Source organism: Meleagris gallopavo, chromosome 1 (assembly GCF_905368555.1).
Source record: "Meleagris gallopavo chromosome 1, MGAL_WU_HG_1.1, whole genome shotgun sequence".
NCBI lineage: Eukaryota > Metazoa > Chordata > Aves > Galliformes > Phasianidae > Meleagris > Meleagris gallopavo.
In genome coordinates, this window is record NC_139404.1 from 136,695,072 (window position 1) to 136,712,971 (window position 17,900).

At 39.0% G+C, this 17,900-nt stretch overlaps 1 protein-coding gene and 1 pseudogene across 2 annotated transcripts in view; one reads left to right on the plus strand and one right to left on the minus strand.

The window, feature by feature from the left end:
- The window catches only part of COL4A2 (collagen type IV alpha 2 chain), a 142,897-nt gene that overhangs the window by 65,470 nt on the left and 59,527 nt on the right, over positions 1-17,900 (plus strand). The window lies entirely within an intron of this gene.
- Positions 8,059-9,697, minus strand: LOC146545631 (uncharacterized; annotated as a pseudogene).

Sequence of the window (17,900 nt, forward strand, 5' to 3'; positions counted from 1 at the left end):
CTATTTCAGGTAGAACTAGTAAGTACTGGAAGCAGCAACAAAACAAGGAAATTCAAAAGTAATGGTAACATTACTTTGTAATGCCCTTTGAATTTAATTTTGTTTTTCATTAGGTAATTGTCAGTAAGAGGCTCAAAGTTGCAATTAAATTGAATCTTTAAAAAAAAAATCCATAGCAAAGAAATGTTAAGCCTCCTGAACTTAGGCACATTAAGATAATAATCCAGTTTATTGCAAAGGAGTATAATGAAGGAGTTCAGTGAATGAGAATTACACAAACTCTTCATTGGTTTCAAAGGACGTGATCTATAAATTAGTGGATTGAGAGTAAACAGGAAATTCCACAGAACAATTTCAGGATAAAGAAACTATAGCAACAGATGGAAAGATGTTTCTGTTGGAAGATTTTAGAAGTTGGATTTGATACCATCTACCTTTTTAAAAAGAAACAAACTCTCTGTTTCCATGTTCTGGTTGTGAATTCCAGCCGTGCAATACCAGCCAGCTGGTAGTGCCAGCTAAAGCAGAATGCTGCACAGCTTGTCAGAAGTTTCTACTCCCATATACAGTTCACACCCTTTTTTAACCTGTTTCTAGTGGTGTTGGCAAATTAGTGAGCACATTATGTTTGAACAGCCCCCTAAATATGTTAGCATATGGGCAAGTGTTTGAGTAACAGTTAATGGAAAATAGATTTTGCACTGAAAAATAATTGAAGCCTTTATGCTTCACATATCTTACATAAGGACAAGTAGATGGGGTGTATTTTCTACTCATTTCAGTTGTATGACTCAGGTCTTAGTAATATCTCCTGACAGCAATTATTCACAAAAGATTCACTTGGTCCTTTTATTTCATAAGCTTTTCAAGCAACATCACAACAATATTCTATTTGCTTTCAATGGTGATATTCCCAGAAATAATTATTAACATTCCTACGCAATAAAAAAGAGGATGCTTTTATATTAAAAATGGACAAAATGTTCACGTCCACAAGTTATTCTTTTCATAGCAACTGCTTTGTGAAACAAAAGAAAAGTACAAAAAAAACAACAGAGGATAGACTAATTAGTAAATAGCTTGAATACTTGAGATAAGGAATCATAATAGCTAGTAGGAAAGAAGAAACCTCACATTTAAGATAGCTTCTCAGCAAGCTGCTTGATAATGTCCAAACATACTTCCTTTTGGCACATGTAGGTATATGCAAACAAAGAAACAGGAAAAGATTTTTTTTAGGTTTCTGTGTCAGGAACATACACTTATGGAGAACTCCACCATAAGGTACTAAAGAGAAAAAAGTAGCTTCTATTTCATGAGAAGTGCTTTATTGTAGTTTGAGTAATGCAATGCTGAAAAGAATGCTTTGGTGGATCAGGGTCTGGTTTTCATCTGTCCTCTCTCTTGTCTCGGTATTACTGATAGGCTCTATAACTGCAAATAGAGCATAAGCCAGCTCGTGGTTAGTAGAGAAACATGGCCCTTTGCTATGCAAAGCATGAATTTTCAGGGCTGCTGTAGGCATGGCAATAGGCAGAAAAGCCACTCAGTGCAGCCAACGTTGGACTTCTCAGTTGTTCTCAGATCTAAATATAGAAAGCTGCCCATATCACATTTCTCTCCCGGAGGTGGACCTCCAGGAAACAGGGCTCAGCAGACGTGCAGTAAGGGTGAGGAGCCAATGTGAAGGAGCTCTGCCTTCCCTCTGCACAAAGACAGACACCTGCATGACATGGAGAGGTCGCTGAGTGCACGCTTGCATGTGCAAGGCTGCTTACTCATGCTTTTACTGGATAGATCGCTCTGGCAAGAAGTATGAGTTTACTGATGAGAAAAGTCATGTGAATAACTTTACTGAAGTTTTCTTTGTAATATGACATAAACACAAGAATAAAAATGGACCTCTTTTATGAACAGTTCCAAATTGGTATAACAGGCTGAGTTATAGCTGTACTACCACCATCATTATTCACACAGCAGTTTGATCCTAATCCTGAAAGGAGGTTTAATACACAAAAGTAATGTAAACAATAGACAAAAGATACAGTTTCACCTCTGTATGGTATGCTGCTTATTGAAGCAGAGAAAGCAAACGCTTGAAGAAAGGAAATGTTATCTGCCGATGTTAAGGAGGAAATCTGTGATGAAGCTGAGAATTAAACTACTCAGGCTCACAAAATGTTAATGCAGTTTCTTAGCTATGAAATCATTGTACTGCTCTGGATTTCTGTTTCTTGTCTGCATGTAACTGGTACTAGCAGGTTCATTAAAGTAGTGTTTAACTGAAGTGTTCTGAAGGTCCCTCTGCAGCCAGCCCTGCAGTGTGGGTGTCCCTCCAAGCTCTCTTCATCCTTCTTCATGAGCTTAGAGCCTTTCCAGCATGGGGCAGAAAGGAAAGAAGGAGGTTAAGTGCACCTGTCTGATCCTGATACACAGTGAAGAATTGAGTATCTCTAGCCAAGAAGTGAGAAGTCGTGCTGGATCCTTTTCCTCACATGCAGCCAAGGTACCTTGCCACAACTTAAAAAAGCAGGAGCCAGGTTCTGTCCTGCATGTATAAGGATTAATTCATTTGAAAATCAATAGCAATCAAGACCTGTGCATTTCCCTGTGAAAATTCCAGGCTATTATTTGTGAAAAATCTGATTTCTCGCCTTGTTGAGACATGATTTAAATAGCCAGGCTGGATCTCTTAGCAAGGCTGCTGACGCAACTCTAAATAAAACTGCGCAAGCAGCTCGGCTGTGATGCCACATTAATCTCAACAAAAATATTCTTCAAGTGCAACTGAATCTTCAACTATTGCAAGAGCTTATGGAGGAGGAGATGCTCATGCAGTAGCAACTTTGTTTAACATTTTTCCACGTCTGTGGCTAACAACAAGTTCTTGAGTGCGCTAGACACTACTAGAAAAGGGAAGGATTCTGAAGCTCCTGGCACTGCATATTATATACCAGCAGAAAAAGCAAAGATTTATTTTTGCTTGCTGAATGAGGGAGAGGACGAAGTGCTGAGAGCTCTGTAATGCTTCGTACTCTTTTAGACGCAAAGAGCCAGATGAATATTGTTGGAAAGAATGTGTTTATACAAGAATCATATTTATCTCAGAAGCTGGGGTCCTAGCATTATATGAGGCATTGGATGAAAAAGCTGAGCGTGTAATAACTCAGCAAAATTCCTGCTTCTGACATGTATTTGAGTAAGCTTCAATTACTTATTTTTAGGGATTTGCTTTCAGAACAACTCACATAAAATTTGTTTCCAATAAACATTCATATGTACATTGAATGAAAATAGAGTATGTTTATTAAGGAAAGCATTGTTGTCCAACTTTGTTTCACTTTCCTGAGACAAATGGTCCCAAATGATGCTATTTAAATGCATGCATTTGGGGGCTTTCAAAAAAATTATTATCCTGCTTTTGGACAAAATATCAGGCTTGGTCTCAACCTTGCACTACATTGCAGGTTTTTGATAGTGCAATCTGGATGGATTCTTCTGGGATCTAAAAGTACATTCCCATGCTCTTTGACTTCATTGATTTAATGGTAAATGGCACATTCTTGGAATGCTTTCAGCTGAAGGATTCTATATAATATGGATATGAATAAGCCTGTGAAATAGTTTGTATTTTAAGTTGAGCTGTTATTCCCTCTTGTTATATTAGTGTGGTTTCTTTCATTCTCATGTTATTCCTAAAGCTTGTTCTTGTGAGAGATTCTGAGCTAAACTAGGTTTTGCCATAAATTGCTTTCTAAGAAAAAAAAGGAGAGACGCTGGAAATTTTCCCATTGCACATCTGTTAGATGTTAGGCCCAAATTTGTTCCCAGTTCAGCTGCACTGGTTTAGTACTGGAATCATTTAACTGAGCTCAGTGGAGTTAGGGATGACAAAGCAATGCAGTTTGTTGCAACATACTTACTGTTAAATTAGTGACACAGGCTGTGTCTAAATAAGTACAAATCGAGAATATCTGATCATGAAAGACAGAGAAATCTAGGAATCAGGAATGCCTTGTCAGTGTAGAGAAACTGCAAACAGCCAGAAGTTGGTCCGGGGAGAGATTTATTCTAGCAGACTTACACCATCAGTATCGCCTTCATTGGAAACCTTTTCTGCATACACTGCTGCGGTGCAGTGAATTTCCTATTCCAGCACGATATTCACTCAGTTCTATGTGCTGAATACACTTCTCATTTGGGAAATGAACTCGGTCATCCTGGTGGTCCCTTCTAACTTGGGATATTCTACAGTTCTAGGATAAATCAGAGTTCTGTCCTGCAGACTGTATACTTGTACTTCTGTTCACATGAAGATTAGTGAAGATAAAGGCTAGATGGCAATAAAAACCCATTTAATGAAGAAGGGACATATTCTGGTATCTCATTTACTTTAGTTATCAAGGCCACAGTTCCCAGAAGCAGCTCTGTTGGGAAAGAGATGAAAAATAAGAAAGATTAGATTTCTATTAAGTCCTCTTTTGCAAAACTCCTGCAGAGAAAAGGGGAATTAAAGCTGCTCTGCAGAAGCAGCTGAAAAGTTTCGTTCCAACACATGGAAATCTGAGGCTGGAATAAAGCCAGGAGAGCCAGTCTGGTGACATTAACTCCATTCACAGCATAGCAGGTGTAAGAGGAGGGAGACAGCATCAACCAAACATACTGTCCTCTAGCACGAAAGCTTTTGCTATTATATGCAGAATGTTAACAGAACTGATTTTGCTGACCTGAAATATTTTAAAAACTTGAGATATTTTATTTCTAAATGAGGCAAAACTATGATTTTTTATTTATTTATTTATTTTTAAAGGAGTGAGAGGGAAAACCACAGTTAGATAAAGAAACAAAGACATGGCAATGTAGCTGTTCTGTAGACTTGAACCTGAGCTTCTTACATCAGAATAGAGTGCTGGAGCAGTTCACCACACAAGGGTTGAATCCAATTCTTGTTTTGACCACTTCCATGCTGGAATTGGCAAATCTGTCCCATTTTCTCCCCCAGCACCGTCTTCTAAATCAAGACAGTAAGAGAATTATTTCTGATGAATTGGTGTTTTCTGATAAAATATTCAGTGAAATGGTCCTAAACAGCTCTGGTTTTAGCACTGAAGTTCAGTGCTAAAATCTCCTTGGACTGTCCTAAGAATTGATGGCCAACGTGCAGCAAAATTGTTTTTGTATTCTCAGCTTTCTTTAGCCTTGTAATTCCAGAAATGTTGCAAGTATTCAGTTGTTTAGCTTGAGTTTCACTTTGGTTTTTCACAACAGTAAGAATGATAAGCTCTTATATGGCTCACTCGGGATCTGTTGGACTACCAGCACTTAATTGTGCAGGTTTTTTGGCATTCATGTGCAACCTTCAAACATAGCACTTCACGAACAGGACTAACTGCAGCTTATTCATTGCTTTACCATCCATGGTCATAACATTTCGCTCCGAGTCGTGCTGCTGAGAGCACACTGTATTCCTGTTAGTATTACACGACAGCTTGGGATTTTTTGGAAACCTCCTCCCTCAGACTATTTATGCCTCAACATTGATATTTATCTAGAGATATGTCTTACTGTCTATTTACTTACAAAGGTGTCAGAAGATTGTTTACCAATAAAATGTAAATAAAAATAGAGTATATCAGTTGCCAGTAAATTTTCTCACCCACAATTTTTTATATATTTAAAATATATAGCAATACAAAAATGAACACATTTTGATGATAGAAGTACGTCAGTTGCTGGATCATATTCATTTTTTTCCTGCCTGCCCCATAATCAAATTAAGCTGACAAAACCCAATTATTTTTTCCATTCAAACCAGTAGACTGCACGATAGGACTTCACTGCCACAATCCTTTCCCACAGGATTATCGCACTTCTGTCATGGATAGTCTGAGCAACAACTAAAATTGGCAAATCCAAAATAACTTTAATTACTGGTAGAAGTTCTAATCCTTATTTCTCCACTTAGAGCTCCAAATATATAACTAGCAATATCATATGCAGCTATTATTGTGATTATTTTGGTGGGTTTAGGCACTGGGCAGATGAATTTTGAAGCAAGTTAATGAGAGTGATTCAAAAATTCTGCCGTGACTGCAGTGTAAGCTATTTTGGAGAAGGCAGACTGGGGCATGTGAATAGCATGGAAAAGTATCTGAACTAATCAAACTAACTTATCATGAATGAATGGTCTTTCTGTGGAGATAATGAGGAGGGAGTAGACTGGAATGGTGTAGGAGAACTTAAACAAGGAGTTCTATATTTCATGCTTGTGATAGTGGCCTTGGGACATTTTTCATGGTATTTATGTCCATTTTTAATGTTTTCATCTTCATGCAGGGAATTAAAATGAGTCTTTCCAACTGTTAGGTGAATTTTTTACCACTCTGTAAAGAAAATTGAATACTGCACTTGAGCTGTATTTTTTCTTGCTTATAGAGCCTATTGTGGATCAGTAGCATGGAGATAGTCTTTTTTACTCAAAGCAGATGGTACTGCTGATGATATTGGGGAGATGCAAATAGTGGTTGCTACCCCATAGTGAAGGAAGATCTGGCAGTGTAAGATAGCACCATATTCTCCCTTAAGCAAGGCAAGATCGACAGCCTCTACAAAGGAACATCTCCTTTGTGCCAAAAGTAACTGGTTTCTTTTTGTCGAGTTGTAGTGGGCTCCCATGATCCTTAAGGAAGGGCAGCGATGAGAGCAGCCATTCTGCACAGCACCTGTCTCTCCCTAAAAGGAACTGAGAGGCTTAATTTAGCCAGAAGTAACTCATACTTGGCATTTTTTAGGCTTTGACCATCTACCACAACAATTAGATATAGCCAGTGGCTTCCTGGCTTGTAGAACAGCAACCCTTGCAGGAATGCATGTTGATGGCCCTTCTCTGATGCACTGCTCTACATTAGGGCTATTTATTGATGTATCAGTGGCATAAGAGTATCCACAAGGCAAAATTTAATCTTGGGAGGAAGGAATCAATAAGTATTATTTTTGAAAGTGTACACAACCACAAATGTATTGCAAGGAATTATTCAATTTTGCATCATTTTAGTCTCCCAAGGGATATATAGGAGCACTTAAAAAGAGGAAGTTTTAAGTATTTGAGATTGCTTTGCAGATTTTCCCATGCATCTCCTACATTCCTCAACCGTTGCTTGCAAAAACATAAGTAGGCGTGGCTGCAAAGATACTTGACCTTGAGTAAGGCTTTGATAGTCACGTTCTATACTGCCTGTAATGAACTATTAAACTTTCAACCTGAAGAGATAGAAAGGCATATTTTGGGCCATATCTTGAAGGTCATATAACGCCTGCTTTTCATGTCTCATTTCATTCAGTGGCCTCTTATGTACTCGTGAACTGTAGGCTGATGATGGTCAACTTTGCTATGATGACCTGCTGGAGAAATTCTCAGATTTTCTTTGTCTCTACTTACAATGGCCTGCAAGGTGCCCTTGTGATGGTCACGTCTAACCAGGGACTCTTGCTTCAGTCAAAGTAGAGCTAAAATCTTGTCTTTTCAGTAGTGGTTTCTAATTCATTACTTATCACTGGTTTTATAAATCTGAAAGTTATACGTTTCACTGAAGATGTACGTTGTATGTATGTAACTGTTCTATTAGATTTAGAGAAAGAACAGACCAACAGTTTTAAAGTGTGCTAAATGCATGCTTGCATATTTTCTGTTTAATCTCAGAGAATTAACTGTTGTTTGTTGTTTGTTTTTTTTTTCCAAGGCATATTTTTTGAGACAGTGCATTTCTTTGTTACTGTATGTGTTTTAGATCATAGTTTCATAAAATCCTCAGAGTTGGAAGGGACCTCGGCCATCTGGTCCAGCTCCCCTGCAGCGAACAGGGACACCACAGCTAAATCAGGTTGCCCAGAGCCTGATCCAGCCTGGCCTTGAAAGTCGCCAGGGACAGGGCATCCTCTGCACCTCACCACCCTCACTGTAATAGACTTTTTCCTTATATCTAAATCTACTCTCTTTGAGCTTGAAACCATTTCTCTTTGTTCTATCAACACAGGTATTGTAAAAGAATTTGTCCCCTTCTTTCCTGTAGCTCCCTTTAGTTACTGAAAGGCAGCTATCAGGTCACCTCGCAGTCTTCTCTTCTCCAGGCTGAACAGCCCCAGCTCTCTCTGTCCTCGTAGGAGAGATGTTCCGTTTCATGGCTCATTTTTGTGACCCTCCTTTGGACGCATTCCAACAGGTCTGTGTCTCTCCTGTACTGAGGACTCCACATCTGGACGCAGTAGTTCAGGTGAGGCCTCACCAGTGCAGAGTAGAGGGGCAGGATCACCTCCATTGACCTGCTGGCCACGCTTCTTTTGGTGCAGCTCAGGATACGGTTGGCTTTCTGGGCTGTGAGGGCACATTGCTGGATCATGTTCAGCTTCCCATCCATCAGTACTCCCTGGTCTTTTACAGCAGTGCTGCACTCAGTCCTTTCATCCCCCAGTTGGTATTGGTAATAGGGTTTGGCTTGACCCAGGTGCAAGACCTTGCATTTGAATTTGTTGAACCTCATGAGGTTCACCTGGACCCACTGCTGAAGTGTGTCTGTGTCCCTCTGGAAGGCATCCTGTCCCTGTGGTGTGTCAGCCGCACCCTACAGCTTGGTGTTGTCAGCAAACTTGCTGAGGGTGCACTCAACCCCACTGTAGATGTCAAATTTCTAGTGTTGATGTGGGTGTTTTTTTTTAATTATGAGGATACAAACATATTTTAGCTAGTATATGCTTTAACAAGGCTTAATTTAAACGATAGCTTGACTTTTAACTTTATATTTCCCTGACTTTGTATTATTTTGAAAGCATGTATCTTCAGTATTTCTACTATGAAGTTGTTAAATCTGCACAAAAAACGTCATCTGAAATATGCTTCCAAACTTCTTAGTATTCTCCATAAATTTGAAGTAGTCCCATTTATCTCTGTGCTGTAGCATTATTGCTGATGCTGAAGCTTATGGACTGGTGTAATAAAAATGATTGAGAAATACCAAACTGACAGAAGTTCACCTCAGTGCAGAAGAGCTTGTCTGAGACCTGCAGCTCTCCTGAGATGGGATAGGGATTATAACCCCCACATGGCTGTCTGCAAAGGGTGAATCACAGAATCGTAAAGTATCCTGAGTTGGGAAGAACCCACATGGATCACTGAGTCCAATTACTGGCTCTGCACAGAACCATTCAAAATCCAAACCCTATGTCTGAAAGCATTGTCCAGACACTTCTTGAACTTGGCTTGATGCTGTGACCACTGTCCTGGGGAACCTGTACCAGGGCCAAACCACCCTCTGATGAAGAACCTTTCCCAAGCCTCCATCCTGACCCTCCCCTGAGAGAGCTCCATGCCATTCCCTTGAGTCTTATCACTTTCAACACAGAGCAGAGCTCAGTGCTGCCTCTCTGCTCCCATTGTAAAAAGCTGTAGGCTGCCGTGAGGCCTCCCCTCAGCTCCTCTGCTCTGGGCTTAGCAAACCAAGGGACCTCAGCCACTTCTCATGCATCTTGCCCTCTAGACCTTTCACCATTTTCGTAGTCCATCTTTGGACACTCTCTAAAAGCTTTATGTCCTTACATTGTGGCCCCCAAACCCATACTCAGTGCTCAAAGTGAGGCCACTCAGCACAGAGCACTGTGGGACAACCTCTTCCCTTGTCCAGTGGCAGTGCTGGGCCAGACGCATCCCATGTCACAGTTGGCTCTAGCTCTCTAGTCTGTCAGGATATCTCTGCAGAGTCTCTCTACCCTTTAGGGAATCAACAGCTTCTTTGACTTTAGGGTCATCTGGAAACTTATTTTGTATATATTCAAGCCCTTTATCCAAGTCATTGACGGATTAAAGAGAACTGGCCCTAAATGGAACCCTGAGGAATCGTACTTGTGACTGGCTGCCAGCCTGATGTAACCCCATCTACTATAATTCTTTTCGCCCATTGCATTATGTTTTTTTTCTAGCAATTTGGTGGACTTTTTGTCCATAAGGATACTGTGAGAAACTGTATCAAAAGCTTTGCTGACATTTGAATAGGTTACATCAACTGGGTGAAGGAGAATTTCCTTCTAACTCCAGAGTGGTGAGTGTGAGGAAGCACTGGTCATTAACAGGAGGGAACTGTTCTCCGAGAAGCATGCTTCTCATGTTCATTTCATTGCAGAGGAATTATAGTATTGTTAATTCAGTGCAGTCCTGTCATAAGTCACTGCAGAAAATTAAAAAAAAAAAAATTTAAAACAACAACCAACAAAGCAGTACAGTAAGAATTAAAAATAATAATAATAATAATAATAATAATAATAATAATAATAATAATGTTTACCTATATTTTAATTTGTTTCAAATATGTTCCTTCTTTTACCCTACTAACGCTCCATCTGAAGTCTGTTTTTCAAAACTGAAAAATGGTTCAAAGGCAGCATTGCCATTGTGGGAGATGAAGCTGTGTGCTTGAACAGTGTCATGTTCTGGAATCAAGTCTATGTCTATCAATTTTCTTTCCAAGGGTTTACATGTAGCTTCACCTCTCTTTCTCAATTGCCCTCCACCTCAGATGTATCATTTCCAAATAGACCTAATGGCTGACATGTAGCTGTCAAGGTTTTAGAAATAATGGTGTTCCTTAGCACAGCTTCTTGGAGCATCTCTTGCCCCAGTTCAGATCATTTTTCCTAAAACAACTTCTGATTCCTTACTATTACTAATTTATTCTTCCATAGGGAATGAAGTGAATCAAGATTTACTGTTCATTTTCCTTTGTTAAAAATGTACTGATTGATAGCTTTACGATATATAAATACAAAAATAAGGAAAACATATATGTTCTTTATTAATAGCACAGACCAGAAAAGACTAGAAGTAAACTGCTAACCAAACAGCTTCATAACACTAGTATTTGAAGGAGGGGATCACAGATACTAGCTTGTGGGAACCAAGGAACCTTCAAGCACCCATGTTTCCCATGCATCAACTGTGACTTCTACATTCTTTGCTTCAGACCTGGTGGAGGGTTGATGGGTTTTTGTAACTTCATGATAAGAATTTTCCAAGGCTGAATGCAGAGAATTTGAGTGGTGGCTGTTTCCCACTGAGAAGATAATAACAAGAGTATACTGTGCAGATAGCAAAAATGCTCCTTGAGATGGAGGCTTGCCAGTCATAACCCAGCGAGGGGGCTGTGCCCATCACCAGGCTGTGCGAGTCCTTGCCTTCTCCACACTGACATAGCGTGCTCTTCCTCTCCATGTCTTTCTCAACATTCCTCTACCAGGGTGCTCTCATTCCGATCCAGCTACTTTCAGCTGGTTTATTTTTTTCATTTCAATTATTCGTGTTGTCAGCAGTTCTTTAAGGCACTAGTGTTCTTGATGCTGTGTCCTGTTGTTAATTAGCTATTTTCTCAAATCATCAGTATTTTCAACTGTCAAGGATTAGATATTCTACTGGGAATTGAAGTCATCAGTTTTCTAGGACAGGAGTTGAGAGAAGTTATAAGTTAAACAGCTGAAAAGCAGCTTCCTATGTTTAGTCTTTCGTCAGATCTATTGCCTTACCATTCCTCATGTATTTTCAAAGTACATTTCACCTTTTTCTTTCTTTTTTTTTTATCTTAATTTGTTGGGGAAAGTTTGGTTTAGGAGGGCCTTCTACAGAAATCTTGTAACTATTTTTCATAAAATAAGGAAAAGACTTCAAATTTCTGTTATAGTTTCAAATCTAAGATATCCATCTCAATGTCTAGACAGCCCTTTATTAGTAAAATAATTGGGAAATTGCAACAAATTAATATTCTTTCAAAAATACAGTAGTTTAATTGAATGCTGAAAGGAAATAGTTTTGATTTTTTCTTCTCTGTCCACAGTGTATCATAGTTAATAAGGCAAATGCTTTTTCTATGATGCTTCATTAAAATTCTTCTTGACTTGCATCGTCTCCACAGGGTTACTAAAATGTATTCTTTTAGAATTCATTCCACCTTCTCAAGGTATCAGCATGAACTACACGAAATCATAAAGACCAAGAAGAATATGGAAATAGACAAGGTTTTTTTGTTGCAGTTGGGTTAATATCTATGGAACTAATGTTGCATTAACTGACAGGTGTAACTAGAAATAAGTTTTCAGTGATCTTTAATACAGTACTTGTTACTGCATATGTATCCCCTGAAAATTCTTTCATCCTTATTAAGACAAATTCATGTATAGTCTCCATTTCAAAGTCTGCTGTGGTTTTCTTGTTAGTTCAGAGGTGGCAGGAGAATAAGAAGAGTATGGCCCAAACTCAGAAGCATACATGAGAGGCTGAAAATCTCCATCATCTGGCTTTCTCTGACTTTTTATCCAAATCTCTCATTTTAAGTGCATTTCAATTGTTCCTCATGCCAGAAAATAATGAAATGGTCAGTATGTGTTCAGAAAAATAAAAGTCAGTTTTATCTCAGGAGTGCTTGCTAATGTCTTCCTGTGGAAAGATGTAACTCAACAGCAGAAACTTTTGCAGTGTAATTCACAGTTGCACGTTCTGCATAACAAGTAGAGTGACAGGTCTGCCAGGGCTTTAGCCAAGATTATTGTAGTATTGTAGAATCAGAAGTCTAGCTTTCTTAATCTGTGAAGATGGAAGAGACCTCACACATACCCAGACATGACTGCAGCAAGCACACAGCTAGTATTTCCACAGGCAAATAGTCACAGACTTGCATCTCTGCTTTTGTTAATAATGCAGGGTCAACTGGAGCAGCTTATTCGGTTAGTCTTAATTGTTATCCAGGTCAATTGGGGGTTACTAATCTCTAAGCTGTAGTCACTTGACTGTCCACATTATGACAGTCTGTACTGTCATAGTGCTGTAGCACTTAATGATATAGCTCAGAGTTTGTGTGCTTTTATTTAACAGGTGTTCTTTGCCTCTTGACAAAAAATATACACATACATACATAGATGTTAGCAGGCATAGAAGAGCTAGCATTGGTTCTTTTCAGCAGCTAAGCTCTCTAAGATGCAGAGAAAGTGAGAAAATTAAAGTTGAAACATTTTATCATGGACAAAGCAGGGAGGGAGGTCAAAGGTACGCAGGAGCCACATAAACACAAAGTGTATTTGTTACTGTCTGTCAAAAACACAGAAGATTAGTGCTGCTAGTGGCAGCTGAGGTCATTTCAGGTACCCACTAGATCCAGGACGTTTAAGTCTAGGACACAGATATTTCAGAGTCAGTTAATTTTTAGGAAAGGAGGAATAGCTTCAAATTTACTTCCTACTTCCTTTCATCCTTGCTTGTAGAAGTCAGGGTAACGCAGGAGAGGGTACTAGCAGAGGTTCAGGGTCATGGTTAACCTGTGGACTACACCGTTCTGTCCTTTCATCACCAACAAATTAAATCTCCCTGTCAATAAGGGCAGTTTCTCCCATGAGAATGATGGAAGTACCTCTGTAGGTGAATAATCACAAGTTCATGAAGACAACACAGCACTGATTTCTTTGAGATAACTAATAGTGCTAGAGATAACTAATAGTTAACTACTAGACTGTATTTTTTGCCAAGAAGGTGATAATTTGCCGAAGCTTGGAGGTACTCCAGCATTAGAATCTGAGGTACTGAAAATGAGCTCCTCAAACTGAAGGCTGTGATGAGACTCAGATTAGTAGTTGCAACAAATTTTTCAGCAACCCGTTATTCCTGTAGAATGCAAAGGCTTCTTCTATTGTTTCTCCTGTTTTGGAAGGCTTATCTGTTCCTCCAGGTTAGATGCATTTGCTGTTAGAGAACAACCTTAGCTTTCTCCTGAGCCTGTCAAACCAGTTGTATCTCCTTCAAGGAAAAATTATTTGCCATTACAGTTTAACAGTACTCTCACTCCCTTAGTATCTGCAGATAAAAAGGAATAACGGATCAAAAAGAATGATTTGCTCTGATTCTCATTCTGATCTTTTGGTGAAACAACTATGTAGCCCACATTGTCTAGAGTGAAAGGTTTAAAAATTTCCTGTTGGTTTTGAAATCAGTGTTTGAAATAATAAATAGGCTTTCTCCATGAACAGCTGTAGAACAGTCAGTCTGTTAATGATGTTCTCCAGAAAGTTTCCCATGAGTGTTGAGATTTTGGAATCCAGAGAAGATGTGTGGGCACACTTGGCTACCTAAAACCAAGTGTAATGGAAAAATTAGATTTCATAATGGATCTGCAGAACTATACCTTCCTATTCAAGTTAACATGCCTATCTTGTCTATCTTCTGGACAGCTCTTACAAGTTACATTACACTAAAAGAATATATTTTCAGCAAGATGATATAAAACTATTTCCTTCAGTATTCAATGGAAAATATTTTCACTCTTCTGTCTGATTTGAAAACAAACAAACAAAAAAAAAACAACAACTCTCAAAAAAACCTTTTGTGAGACTTCTCCAAGTAATTGGTTGCAATAATAATTTTTCCCAAATCAGTTAACTTCCCTATATCTAGTTGATTCTACTGCTAGTATTGTCAAATTATAAGAATCTTCTGCATGCAGAATACAGGAAGCTTTATTGTGTTTATATATAAGAAAAGAGTTGACAGTTTCAGTATTTCCACTTACTACCTAAGGATGATAGGACCTCTCATAGACTATTTCTTGTTTTGTAGACAAGCCCGATGTGAAGCCAGACTCACCATCAAAGTGATTGTGTTAGAGTGTGATGCTAGCAAGCAACATCCGCTGGAAGACCTAAAGTTCTTATAGGTTCAAAGTAAACTGTCTCAACAGCCAGCTTCAGCAGAATCTCAGTTTCTGAAATTTGTAGACTGTCCATGTTGATACTTACATTAATGTTCACAAATCATGTAGAGAAAACAGTTGTGCAAACTCCATTCAGATGATTTCACAGCACCCCGCTAATCATGAGACCCATCTGGCCAGAAATATTAGGAGAAAAATAGATGTCACTTGTTCTGCATCAACAATGTCTCTTCAGAGTGCTGCACACATCTGGCCAAAGCCCCCAGTCCTTCCTGGTGGTTCAGAGCCAGTTATCTGGCCTTCCTGGGAACTCAGAGACCGTCCCAAACTGTACATTCCATGGATCATGAGGGAGCACCGAGTCCAGTGTACAGACTGCTGGAGGCATATTCTAGACTCCTGGGTTGGGAAGGTATCTTAACACAAAACTAGCTAAAACAGTTGCAGCCTCTTTAAGAGATTTAGCTTCTTTCTACAACTGAAATAGCCAGTAGTAACTTATATGTGAATGATCAAAATGATTTTGATAGCTGTTCCCACCACAAAAATAGTTACGGTTTTGTTTAAACAGAAGAGGAGCACAGAATGGAAAAATTGGCATGCGATAGACTGAGTTCCTGCAGGGCTTTTAATTTTCACATACTCTTAAACTCATGGATCCTAATGAGCTTAACATTTTGGCCAGTTGCACAATTTAGAAATTTCAACAGTGAATGGTTTTTGGACAGAAAAAAAATGTTCTCACAAATATGAAGAGTGAACAGATGTTACTATTGGTGTTTCCAACGCCTACTGACAGAAAACATCTGTGTTGAACTTCCTGAATTTTAGGATCTTGAGAACACTCCCACACACCACCAAAAGCCATTTGAAAACAATTGGACTGGCAGATCAGTTTTCGGGTCTATTACTAAATGTTCCAATAGGAGCAGGTGCTGCTTGTTGTCTTGTCTCTAGGAGTCTGGCTGGCTAAGCGGCAGCCGTACCACTGCCCAAAAGAGGACCACCACCCTTTGCTATCTGACATTTTAGGATTGTACATGGGCTGTGATTTAGTAAAAGGCATAAGGAACAGCTGATTCTAGTATTGTGATTCTAATAAAACAAGTGGAAAGGATTAGAAAACAAAAGTATAGGTACTAGCAGATTCAGAGAATTACCATGCATTGCATGTTGCCCTAGAAAGAGTCTGGCTTTTGTAATCCTGTCAAAACCCATACTCAATGAACAGAATTTTCTTCTGTTTTGAAAACATACTCATTGTGCTAAAAATGTCAGGCATTTGCTGTGCCTCAAAATATTCAGTCAAACATTTGATAGGCACCATAACCAAATTCTGCCCTTTTGTGTAAGAATGATACAGCAGCTGTCACGACGTAACCGGGAGTTCCTCCTGCTCCACACCCTTCATCTTAATATTTGTCTGTTTGGAAGAGCAAATTTGGCAAGGTGGTTTTCCTCTCTGGTGACTTCTTTTGTTGACTAAAATCTTGTCTCCTTCAATTAATTAAATGCTAATGAATGTTTGCAAGAATAAATCAATGTCATTTTAGTGCTCTGTAAAACATCACTAGTTCATGATCTCAACTTCACTACATATGTTTGATTCAAAGTAGCATCTCTAAGTTATTTTAGTTAACTCTTCTTTGAATACTGCTTTTAGTTGGAACTAATATTTACAAGCCAGTAGAAGTATATTTTTTTCTGGTTTTATAGCTGTGTTAGACTGATGCTCTCCATTTTACCAACATAAAATGACATTCATCACACTTCCAGTCTTGTCCTAGTCCAAAGTACCTGACTCAGAGTGAGGCCAGCTCCAGTTCTGCTCACTTTTCTGATTTCCCCATGATCCCCATGATCTCCCATACAAAAACTTTGGCAAAGTCATAGTTAGTGTTAAATGTAGTTAGAAATTTTGTTCTGCCTTTAAAAAAAGATGATAGAAACTGAGCTGAGAAGCTGTGCAGAGGTGGCGACGTTTCAGTAACTTCTACTAGCCTAAAAGAAACGTGTATCTGTGTAACCAGAAAGGAAGCAAGCAAGGTAGGGGCCAGATGAAATAACTGGAATAAATTAATATGCTCTTGAGTACATGTCATTATCGTCATCTGATCACTTTTTTACACTGAATCATTTCTGATTTCCAAGAAAATCCCACTAATTTGCATCACTGCCTGCCAAGTTCAGTAAATTTATTGTATTTACATCCAGCTCTTTTTTTCAAGCAGCATGATCATCATGCTCAAGTTTATTTCCTTATTCTAACTGTCAAATGTACGGTTCTGGAGCTTGATCTTTTAGGATGTTACCTTTTTAGAAAGCAACAATATGGAGGTCAACATTTGCGCTAGGGACCTAAGTTCTTATAGACAGTTAAGAAAAACTGGTACATTGAATGTGTATTCATTTGACCTAGTTTGAACATCTGCATTAGGCTGTATCATGCCAAAAGTTGTCACCCTCATCTGAAGGGACGTTTGGATGACTACACTGAATGTAGATAGATAAATATCTACATGTGTTCATTAAATACAATCCTTTTACCAAAAACAAACAAGAACACCAACAACAATAAAAAAAACCATATCTTTTTCAAGGCCTTCCAAATTCTACTACATAATTCATATCACCAGACAGTATATTTGCTAATATATCTCTATTCTAATTCTGTATTACCAAGGCAGTAAATTACCAGGAAATTAGGATGTGAATTTATAGCTAGCATTGACATACATGCCAACCCTACTACAGCTGACTCCTCAGTGACGCTATGGTGATAGAGAATTCCTATGTACCACACAGTAAGAAGATGAAAGCAGGCAGGCTCTCCAGGTATCTGGCGCATTGCAGATCTAAACCCAAGATTCAGTATTTTTGTGCATCCACACTTCAGCAGAGATGCCGCTCTGGTCTTCAGAGCTATCCCCTCACTGACTCTACAGACCGAAAAGCCCTTTCCTTCTTGCCTACTGCTTCCTGCTCTTATCTTCTCCTTCTTCCTCTTCTCCTTTCCTCCACACAGTGACCTTTTGAAGACTTGGCATGGAAACCCAAGAGAAGTTTTGTCTAGATTTGCCCTTACTGATGTTTGCAAAGCATGATTCCAGTATCGTTCTTTCTACAGCAGCTCTGCAAAGCACAGAAAGCATTTCTGACATGTGCTTGTAT